This window comes from Vicugna pacos, chromosome 13 (genome assembly GCF_048564905.1).
Source record: "Vicugna pacos chromosome 13, VicPac4, whole genome shotgun sequence".
In the NCBI taxonomy this organism is placed as follows: domain Eukaryota; kingdom Metazoa; phylum Chordata; class Mammalia; order Artiodactyla; family Camelidae; genus Vicugna; species Vicugna pacos.
In genome coordinates this window covers 18644147-18654718 of record NC_132999.1, presented here as the reverse complement: position 1 = coordinate 18654718, position 10572 = coordinate 18644147, and positions in this window count along the sequence as shown.

Here is a 10572-nt window from a genome sequence, read left to right as displayed (position 1 = left end):
CTCTGGATTACTTTATCACACCTGATACAGTGTAAATGCCATGTAAATAATTATAAATGCTATGTATATAGTGCTGGCATGAAGCAAGTTCAAGTTTTGCTCTTTGGAACCTTCTGGAGTTTTTTTCAAGTAATTTTGATTCACAATTGACTGAATCTGTGGAGGTGAAACCATGGATACTGAGAGCTAACTGTATATACCATATTATGCTTATCAATTCACCTGTCCATGGACACTTGGGTTCCTTCCACCTTTTGTCTGTTTTGAATAATGCCTTTATGAAATTGGGTGTGTAGATTTATCTTTGAGATCCTGCTTTCAATTCTGTGGGGTATATACCCAGAGGTGCAATTGCTGGATCCTGTGGTAATTCTATTTTTAATTTTTTGAGGAGTTATGCAACTGTTTTCCACTGCAGCTGCACCAATTTACATTCCCACCAACTGTGCACAAAGTTTCTAATTTCTCCACATCCTTACCAACACTTGTTATTGCCTGTTATTTATAGTAGCCATCCTAATAGGTGTGAGGTGGTTTCTCATTATGCTTTTGATATTTGCATTTTCCTGATGATTAGCAATGTTGCACTTTTCATATGTTTATTGTCCATCTTTATAACTTCTTTAGGTAAATGTTTACTCAAGTCTTTTGCCCGTTTCTAAAATTGTATTGATGAGTTGGAGGGCTTCTCTATATATTCTGCATATTAATCCCGTATCAGTTACGTGATTTGCAAATATTTTCTCCCCATTTGTGGGCTGTCTTTTCACTCTGTTAGTAGTGCAGGCCCTTATCTCTCAGCTGAACTGTTTGTGGCTTTCCTGTGAGTTCTTTCTAATTCATCTTCCCACTGCTGTACAAGAGAACTGTGATGCAAATCTGATCCTGTTCAAAAAGATGGTTCAAAGATACACAAATAACAAAAGACAAAACCCATATTATCATCTCAATAAGATGCAGAAAAAGCATTTTATAAAATTCAACATCTATTCATGATAAAAACTCTCACCAAAGTGGATATTGATGGAACATATCTCAACATAATAACAGCCTTTTACTACACACCCACAGCCAACATAATATTCTGTGATCAGAAACCGAAAGCCTTCCCGCTAAATTCAGGAGAAGGAGAAGGATACCTACTCTGCCCACTTCTATTCAACATGGTAGTAGAAGTCCTAGGCCCTCCAGTCAGATGAGAGAAAGAAATTAAAGGCGTCAATACTGGAAGGGAAGAGGTAAAACTGTCATTATTTACAGATGACATGGTACTCCATATAGAGAACTCCAAAGACTGTACACAAAAACTGTTACAATTAATACATGAATTCAGCAAGATAGCAGGATACAAGACTAAAATACAAAGATCTGTTGCATTCCTTTACACTTACAATGAAATATCAGAAAGAAAAAGCAAAACAAAAAATCCCATTTAAAATTGCATCAACAAACAAACAAACAAACCTAGGAATAAACTTAACCAAGAGGTGAAAGACCTTTAAGCTGAAAACTGTAAAACATTGAAAAAGGAAACTGAAGATGATTCACAAAAATGGAAAGGTATCCCATGCTCTCGGTTTGGAAGAATATTGCTAAAATGTCCATAGTATCCAAAGCAATGTACAGATTTAATGCCATCCCTGTCAAATTACCCAGGACATTTTCCATAGAACTAGAACAAATCACTTTAAAATTTATATGGAACTACAAAAGACCCAGAATTGCTGAAGTAATCCTAAGATAAAGAACAAAGCTGGAGGCATAACCCACCCAGACTTCAGACAACACCACAAAGCTACCGTTATCAAAACAGCATGGTATTGGCACAAAAACAGACATATAGATCAGTGAACAGAATAGAGAGCCCAGAAATGAAGCCACAAATAAACAATCAATTAGTCTATGACAAAGGAGGCAAGAATATACAGTGGAGAAAAGACAGCCTCTTCACAAGTGGTATTTGGAAAGCTGGACAGCTTTATGTAAATCATGAAACCAGAACACTCCCTCACGTCATATACCAAAATAAACTCAAAATGGTTTAAAGACCTAAATATAATACATAATTCCATGAAACTCCTACAAGAGAACATAGCCAAAACATTCTTCGGTGTAAATTGTAGCAATATTTTCTTAGATCTGTATCACAAGGCAAAAGATATAAAAGCAAAAATTAAAAAATGGGACCAAATTAAATTTAAAATCTTTTGCACAGAAAACGAAACCATCAATAAAATGAAAAGACAGTGTATGGAATGGGAGAAAATATTTGCAAACAATGCAACCAAAAAGGGGTTAACACGCAAAATATATAAGTAGCTCATACAACTCAGTATCAAAAAAACCAAAACAACCCAATCAAAAAATGGGCAGAAGACCTAAATAGACATTTCTCCAAGGAAGACGTACAGATGGTCAGCAGGCATATGAAAAGATGCTCAACATTGCTAATTGTTAGAGAAATACAAATCATAGAAACCACAATGAGGTATCACCTCACACCTCTCAGAATGGCCATCATCAAAAAGTCTACAGATAATAAATGCTGGAGAGGTGTGGAGAAAAGGGAACCCCTCTACACTGTTGGTGGAAATGTAAGTGATATCATATATTTGTCCTTCTCTATTTTGACCTCAAATTTAAGAGTTATTTGGTCTCATTGTGGGAAAATTCCATTGCTGTTTTGATAGAGATTTCATTGACTCTGTAAATTGCCTTGAGTAGTAGTATGATCATTTTAACAATATTAATTCTTCCAGTCCAAGAGCATGGTATTCCATTTATGTCATCTTCAATTTCTTTCATGAGTGTGTTATAATTTTTTGAGTATGTCTTTTACCTCCTTGGTTAGATCTGTTCCCATGTATTTTATTCCTTTTGACATGATTGAAAATGAGATTGTTTTCTTAATCTCTCTTTCTGATAGTTTGTTGTTAGTGCATGGATATACAACAGATGTCTGTGTATTAACTTAGTATTGTATCCTGCAACTGTGCTGAATTCATTTATTAGTTGTAATAGTTTTTTGGTGACATCTTTAGGATTTTCTATATGTAGTATCATGACCTCTGCAAACAGTGACAGTTTTACTTCTTCCTTTCCAATTTAGATTCCTTTTGTTTCTTTTTTAAGTCTGATTGTTGTGGCTAGGACTTCGAATACTATGTTGAATAAAAGTGGCAAGAGTGGGCAATCTTGTCTTGTTCCAGATCTTAGAGGAAATACATTCAGCTTTTCATCATTGACTATGATGTTAGCTGTAGTTTATCATATATTGCTTTTGTTATGTTTAAGTATGCTTCCTGTATACCCACATTTTGGAGAGGTTTTTTTTTATCATAAGTGGATTTTGAATTTTGTCAAAAGCTTTTTCTGTATCTGTTGAGATGATCAGATGGTTTTTATTCCTCAGTTTGTTAGTGTGTATCACAGTGATTAATTTGTGGTTATTGAATTATCTTTACATACTGGGGATAAATCCCACTTGATCATAGTTTATGATCAATTTAGTTTGCTAATATTTTGTTGAGGATTTTTGCATCTGTGCTCATCAGTGACTTTGCCTGTCATGTCTGTGTGATATCTTTGGTTTCAGTGTCAGGTTTTGCATCTGTGTTCATCAGTGACTTTGCCTGTCGCATGCGTGCGCACGTGTGTATGTGTGTAGTATCTTTGGTTTTGGTAACGGTGATTCAGGTTCATAGAACAAGTTTGGAAGTATTTCTTCTGCAGTTTTTGGAATATTTTGAGAAAGGTAGGCATTAACTCTTTAAATGTTTGGTAGAATTTGCCTATGATGCCATCTGGTACTGGACTCTTGTTTATTGGATTTTTTTTTTTAATTATGATTTCAGTTTCATTCCTGGTAACCAATCTGTTCATATTTCTATTTTTTCCTGATTGCATCTTGAGAGATTTTACATTTATAAAAGTTCATCTATTCTATGTTTACTTTATTCACATATAACTGTAGTGGTCTTTTATGATCCTTTGTATTTCTGTTGTATTGGTTGTAACTTCTTTTTCAGTTCTGATTTTATTTATCTGGGGACTCTTTCTTGATAAGTCTGGTGAAAAGTTTATTAGTTTTATTTATCTATCCAAAAAACCAGCTCATTGATCTTTTCTATTGTTGTAGTCTCTAGTTCATTTATTTCTGCTCTGATCTTATTATTTCTTTCCTTCTAAGAATAGCATATATAATCTGAGTTATTTTAATATCTGCACTTTAGGCTTTCTGAGCCTTCTAAATGATCAGGTGCTGAAGGCTAGATCGGATGTCATTCAGAAGATAATTGTCCTTGGACTGGCAATAGTATCGAGACTGGCCTCAGACCTCAGAGCCATAAGTTATTATCAATCTGTCTTCAGAAGAGATGTCATTTTATAAAAATCTCTAAGGTTAAAGGAAGATATTCAAGTTGCATTAAACATCATTTACCTCCCTTGTTTGAGGAGAAGTATACAGCAAATTTTCTATTCCTATTTCTTCTGGAAAATTCCACAAAGAATTGATTATGAAACTTAGTACTTCTAGAAGATTGACATGTGAACACTGATTTGACTTATACCAAGTATACTTTTTACATGGAATCAAGCTTAATTTATGAAATTTGTGTTCTAAGAATTGAACCAGGTATAAGTGCTAAGTTAAGTCTGTGTCAGGTTCTACTGTTGAAAATAAGAACTTCTTCATTCATCAATATACTCTGATTTACATACTCAGATTTTTAGATTTAGCTTTGATACCATGCTGAGTTATCAATTTGAAGACTAACTGGAATGGTAGTCCTATAGAGTTGGAAGGATCCTAAGAAATTTAGTTGGTTTCTTCCTTCAGTCATAAGTACATTATTTCAGGTATGTGAGAGTACTTCCAAGACTATTTTCAAGAATAACCATCCATCCTAGTGTGTAGCAACCTTGAGTCTAAGGAATTGGTTCATATAGTTGAATTTGTTACACAAGAAACTGTTTTTCACTTATAATCTCTTACATGGAGTAGAATGTTTTGAAAGCTTTTTTCATGTAGTCTGAGAGTTATTGGATTATAGCCGTCAGCTTGTGACTTTCCTATTTGACTAAGCAAATTCTTTTATTTCCATTATTTTAGTCATTGGAAGATAAATATGCTTAATTTATTTTTCAACACATATCTTAATTTTGAAGTAATGTCTTGAATTCTAATCATCAGGGAGGTATATTGCATTTCTAGGGAAGTCATATAATTTTTTTAAATTTCCCTTTTTTTGACTTAAAGAGTTCTTTTCTAAAAGGAATAAACTTAGTGCTTATTAAAGCTTGTCTTCATATTTAATTTTTTTTTAGTAAACTAAGTGTACTTTAGTGATGTTTATTTCTAAATTCTCTAATAGATTTTAGGGAGCAAAATATTTTTCATTTAGTAAAGGTTGGATCCACATATTTCACAACTAGTACTTTTAAATGCATGATTGTTATACAAGACTTCAGATATTTAATAATTACTCTTACTCTGGTTAAGTACCCAATTTTTCTATAACATCTTCAACTAGATTTTATGTTCTGATCTCAGGGAGGCCAACTTGGTTTCATATGTCATCAACATGCTATGAATAGTGAAATAATTATTTACAGCTACCTAACTTACTTTCATACCATCCATAACAAAATAGAAAAGAAGTTAGATTGATCAAACTAAAAAATTATTAGCATTTTTATGTGCTGTGAACTCCATTGTGGGGATTACTTAGAGCCCATGGTTCTGGCTCCTGAGTTTGTTATAATACCCACAGTGCTCTGTTGGGAAGGGCGTTAAGCAGTTTTTAAAAACTGTTTAATATCTTTTCTATCTAAAATAACAATTGGAGATTAGTAGGAATCGCTAGATTCCTATTATGTCCAAAGCTTAGGAGTAATTAAATACAATTGTATCCTTTTGCAAGGTTGACTGGGGAAGTTCCTCATGTACAGGTGTTTGTCTTGGAGAAACTAACTGATACACAGTGCACACAGGGAAGCAGCAGTGGCATGGTAGATGGGGAAGTACTGGAAAGGAACATTTTAAGCAAGAGAGGAAAACAGCATGGTTTTGGAAATTGTTTACTGTTTTATGTTTGAAATGGCCATAGATTTTTTAATATATGTATGAGTATAAATACCATAACATTATTGATATTCATATCTTATTTATATCTGCATTTCACATCTAATAGTTACATTATGATTTCATTATTACTGTTTAAATTTACATTATTCATTTTAAAAGTCATTGTATGTATATTGTTTGATATTTTTATAGCTTTCATTCTGCATTTGCTAATGCATATTTTATATAGGCAAAGAGAAAACATTCTACCAACTGTAACAAAATTTCACTGTAAAATTTGAAGAAAATTAGCTAAGATTTTGCCCAGAACTAATGCCGTTAATGTTTCATTGACTGTGTCATGAATCTACAATACTGCAGGTCCACAATCCATTATCTACAATGCTGCAATGCAGAAATATGAAAACTAAAAATATTTTGGAACTAATTTTTAATAGAATGTTTCACAAATGGATATCACTATTTACAGTGTTCATCTCTCTTCACACATTTCACTGCATAGACATTAAGTTTTGATTACTGTGCAGAGTGCCAACCACTCTGTGAGAATTACACAATACACAATATTTGCATCAAATTAACCTTACAAAACTTGATAAATTCTAAATTATGAAGCACATCTAGCCCCAAGGGTTTTATTTATTTTATTTTTTTTAACATTTTTTATTGGTTTATAATCATTTTACAATGTTGTGTCAAATTCCAGTGTTCAGCACAATTTTTCAGTCATTCATGGACATATACACAGTCATTGTCACATTTTTTTCTCTGTGAGTTATAACATTTTCTGTATATTTCCCTGTGCTATACAGTGTAATCTTTTTTAACATTTTTTATTGATTCATAATCATTTTACAGTGTTGTGTCAAATTCCAGTGTTCAGCACAATTTTTCAGTCATTCATGGACATATACACACTCATTGTCACATTTTTTTCTCTGTGATTTATCATAACATTTTGTGTATATTTCCCTGTGCTATACAGTGTAATTTTGTTTATCTATTCTACAATTTTGAAATCCCAGTCTGTCCCTTCCCACCTTCTACCCCCCTGGTAACCACAAGTCTGTATTCTCTGTCCATGAGTCTATTTCTGTCCTGTATTTATGCTTTGCTTTTGTTTGTTTGTTTGTTTTTGTTTTTTAGATTCCACATATGAGCGATCTCATATGGTATTTTTCTTTCTCTTTCTGGCTTACTTCACTTAGAATGACATTCTCCAGGAGCATCCATGTTGCTGCAAATGGCGTTATGTTGTCGGTTTTTATGGCTGAGTAGTATTCCATTGTATAAATATACCACATCTTCTTTATCCAGTCACCTGTTGATGGACATTTAGGCTGTCTCCATGTTTTGGCTATTGTAAATAGTGCTGCTATGAACATTGGGGTGCAGGTGTCATCCTGAAGTAGATTTCCTTCTGGGTACAAGCCCAGGAGTGGGATTCCTGGGTCATATGGTAAGTCTATTCCTAGTCTTTTGAGGAATCTCCACACTGTTTTCCATAGTGGCTGCACCAAACTGCATTCCCACCAGCAGTGTAGGAGGGTTCCCCTTTCTCCACAGCCTCTCCAGCATTTGTCATTTGTGGATTTTTGAATGACGGCCATTCTGACTGGTGTGAGGTGATACCTCATTGTAGTTTTGATTTGCATTTCTCTGATAATTAGTGATATTGAACATTTTTTCATGTGCTTTTTGATCATTTGTATGTCTTCCTTGGAGAATTGCTTGTTTAGGTCTTCTGCCCATTTTTGGATTGGGTTGTTTATTTTTTTCTTATTGAGTCGTATGAGCTGCTTATATATTTTGGAGATCAAGCCTTTGTCGGTTTCACTTGCAAAAATTTTCTCCCATTCCGTAGGTTTTCTTCTTGTTTTATTTCTGGGGTTTTAGATGAATAAGTGGAACTTGTGTTATTTAAACCAAGGTGAGACTTTAAATCCTTCTGTCTGAAGTTGCATATCTTAGTGTATTTGTACATCACCAATTTGTTATTGAAGGTCACAGAGAAAAACAAAATATTAAAGCTGGAAGGTAATAGAAGTTAACACTTCAGTCATGAGCCCTTGTTTTTAGCACAAGAAACTGCTGGCCAAGGAAATAAATTATTTTGTTTAAAATCATGCATCCAGTAAATGAAGATAAAAGGACTGAATTCAACTCTTCATGCCATTATCACCTCTTGTAAACAAACAAACAAAAGTAAAAGGGGAAAAAAAAAGTAAAGGGGAAAAAGTTTCTATGGCAACAGTAGAAGAAAAAATGTGGTGAGATACTGCAATTCAGTTGGGGAAATGGTGCTGAAACAACTGAATATCCGTGTGGAAAAATGGACTTCAACCTCTACCTCATATCATACACAAAAATCAATTCAAGATGAATCATGGTCCTAACTAAATGAAGAAAGTAAATCGACAAAGCCTTAAGAAGAAAACACAGGAGATTGTCTTTCTTACTTTTCTATAGACACAGATTTCTTAAGTAGCATAAAAAAAGTACTAACCATATAAGGAAGACAAAGGATAACTTGGACTTAAAAAAACCCACCAAGGGTCTTTTTATAAAATGACACAATTGAGGTAATTGTAAAATACAGAATAGAAAAAAAGTCTACAAATGTTTGACAAATACATCTAGAATGTATAAGGAACTACCAGAAATCAATAAGAAAGATAAATCATCATATTAAAAACGCACACACACACACAGCTGAATTCATTTCACAAGAAAGGGTAGCCAAAACAAACCAAAAAAGCAAATGAAAAAGGGCCTCAAAATATTAATCATGAAGGTCATGCAAATTAAGCCACAATGAGATAGCACTACACTCAACCAAATTCTGGAAACTAAAAAGACAGATAATACCAAGTTTTGCCAAGCTGGTGGAGAAACTGGAACATTGCCATACTCCGGACAGAGTATACAAGTACAATCACTTTGGAACACTGGCAGTATCTGCTAACCCTAGATATACATGGATAAATCTCACAGATGTTATAGTGACTGAAAAAGGAAAAAAGCCAAGACAAATGGGAATCTACTATATGATTTCAGTTGTATGAAGTTCAAGATGGGGCAAAAGTTATCAATTGTGATAAAATTTAGAATAGGGATTGCCCTGGAAGACACATGGACTGGGAAAGGACCCAAGGGAAATTTATGAGGTAATGGAAATATTCTATATCTTGGTCTAGGCGATTAAGTGGGGATGTATATATTCAAACTTCTACTTGAGCTGCAACTTAAAATTAGTCACTTAAAACACTGTTTATAATGTACCTAAATAAAATTTGGGGGAAAAAATGCAGTGGAACCTAATTAAGGTCATTTCAGTTCGGACTTCTAGAACACAATTCACAGATGAAATGGTAGTTGATCTAAGCATTCATTCAGTAAATGAGCATTATGTTTCTTCTATTTGCCAGCCACTTATTAGGAATTATGAATACCTGGAAGGTAACACAGTTGTCACCCTCAAGGAGCTTAGACTGGTGGTCATGAATGGTGAAGAGGACGCCTGTATGAGGGGAGGTGATTCCACGCTGGACAAATGGGTTGTAGTAGTAAAGTGTGGAAGTGTGTGAATTATTTAAGAAATGAAATGTATTTCAGTTTGATGGAGTATAGGTTTCATTGAATCATATGATAATGCCAAATCCAAGTTTCTCTACCTTGTATAGAAAAACATTCAGCATCTCTCTGTCTTTGTCTCTTTATCTTCCTTCCTTTTGTTCTTTTTTCGATAAACCCACATTGATTCCCAACTCACACAATTTATATACTCTAATAGGCTCATTATATTAGTGTTATAATCATTATGATATATAATATACATGTGTGTATGTGTGTGTGTATATATATGTATATAATATATATATATAATATACATATAGATATATATATATTATTACCAGAAAGAGGAGACTTAACAGGATCTAAATTCTTAAGTAACCAACTAACCACAAACTGCCATGCTGGAGTTCAGAGAGTGACATGCAGAAGGGTATCTGGAGATGCTATCTCAAATTACATAAATGTTTTCACCCTGAACTCCAATGTAAAGCTCTCATCCCTACTGAACCAGTCTGGGATGGACAGTGTGTGAGCTATGATGATTCTTTCTAACACATTATCTTGAGTCTTTGGTCTCTTTCCCCCAAGCCCATACCCTAATTCTGAACTCAGGGAAAAAGAAGTGTTTTTCCCTGAGATCAGAACAAAGTTGGTACATTCCTTCAACCCCAGGCCCTCCCAGAGCAGGAAAAGCCTTAGAACCACAACATAGCACAGCTTAGTGGCTGCCATTATCACTTTGAAGATGGAGAGATCTGGATTCTAAGGCCAATTCTGCATGTTTGAGCTTGAAAAAGTTGTTTACCCTCCTGCCCTTCAGTTTCTTCTTTTATATCTAATTAATACTTATTAAGCACTTACTACATGGCAGTCATTGTTTAGAGGACCCTATAGATATTCCTTCACTT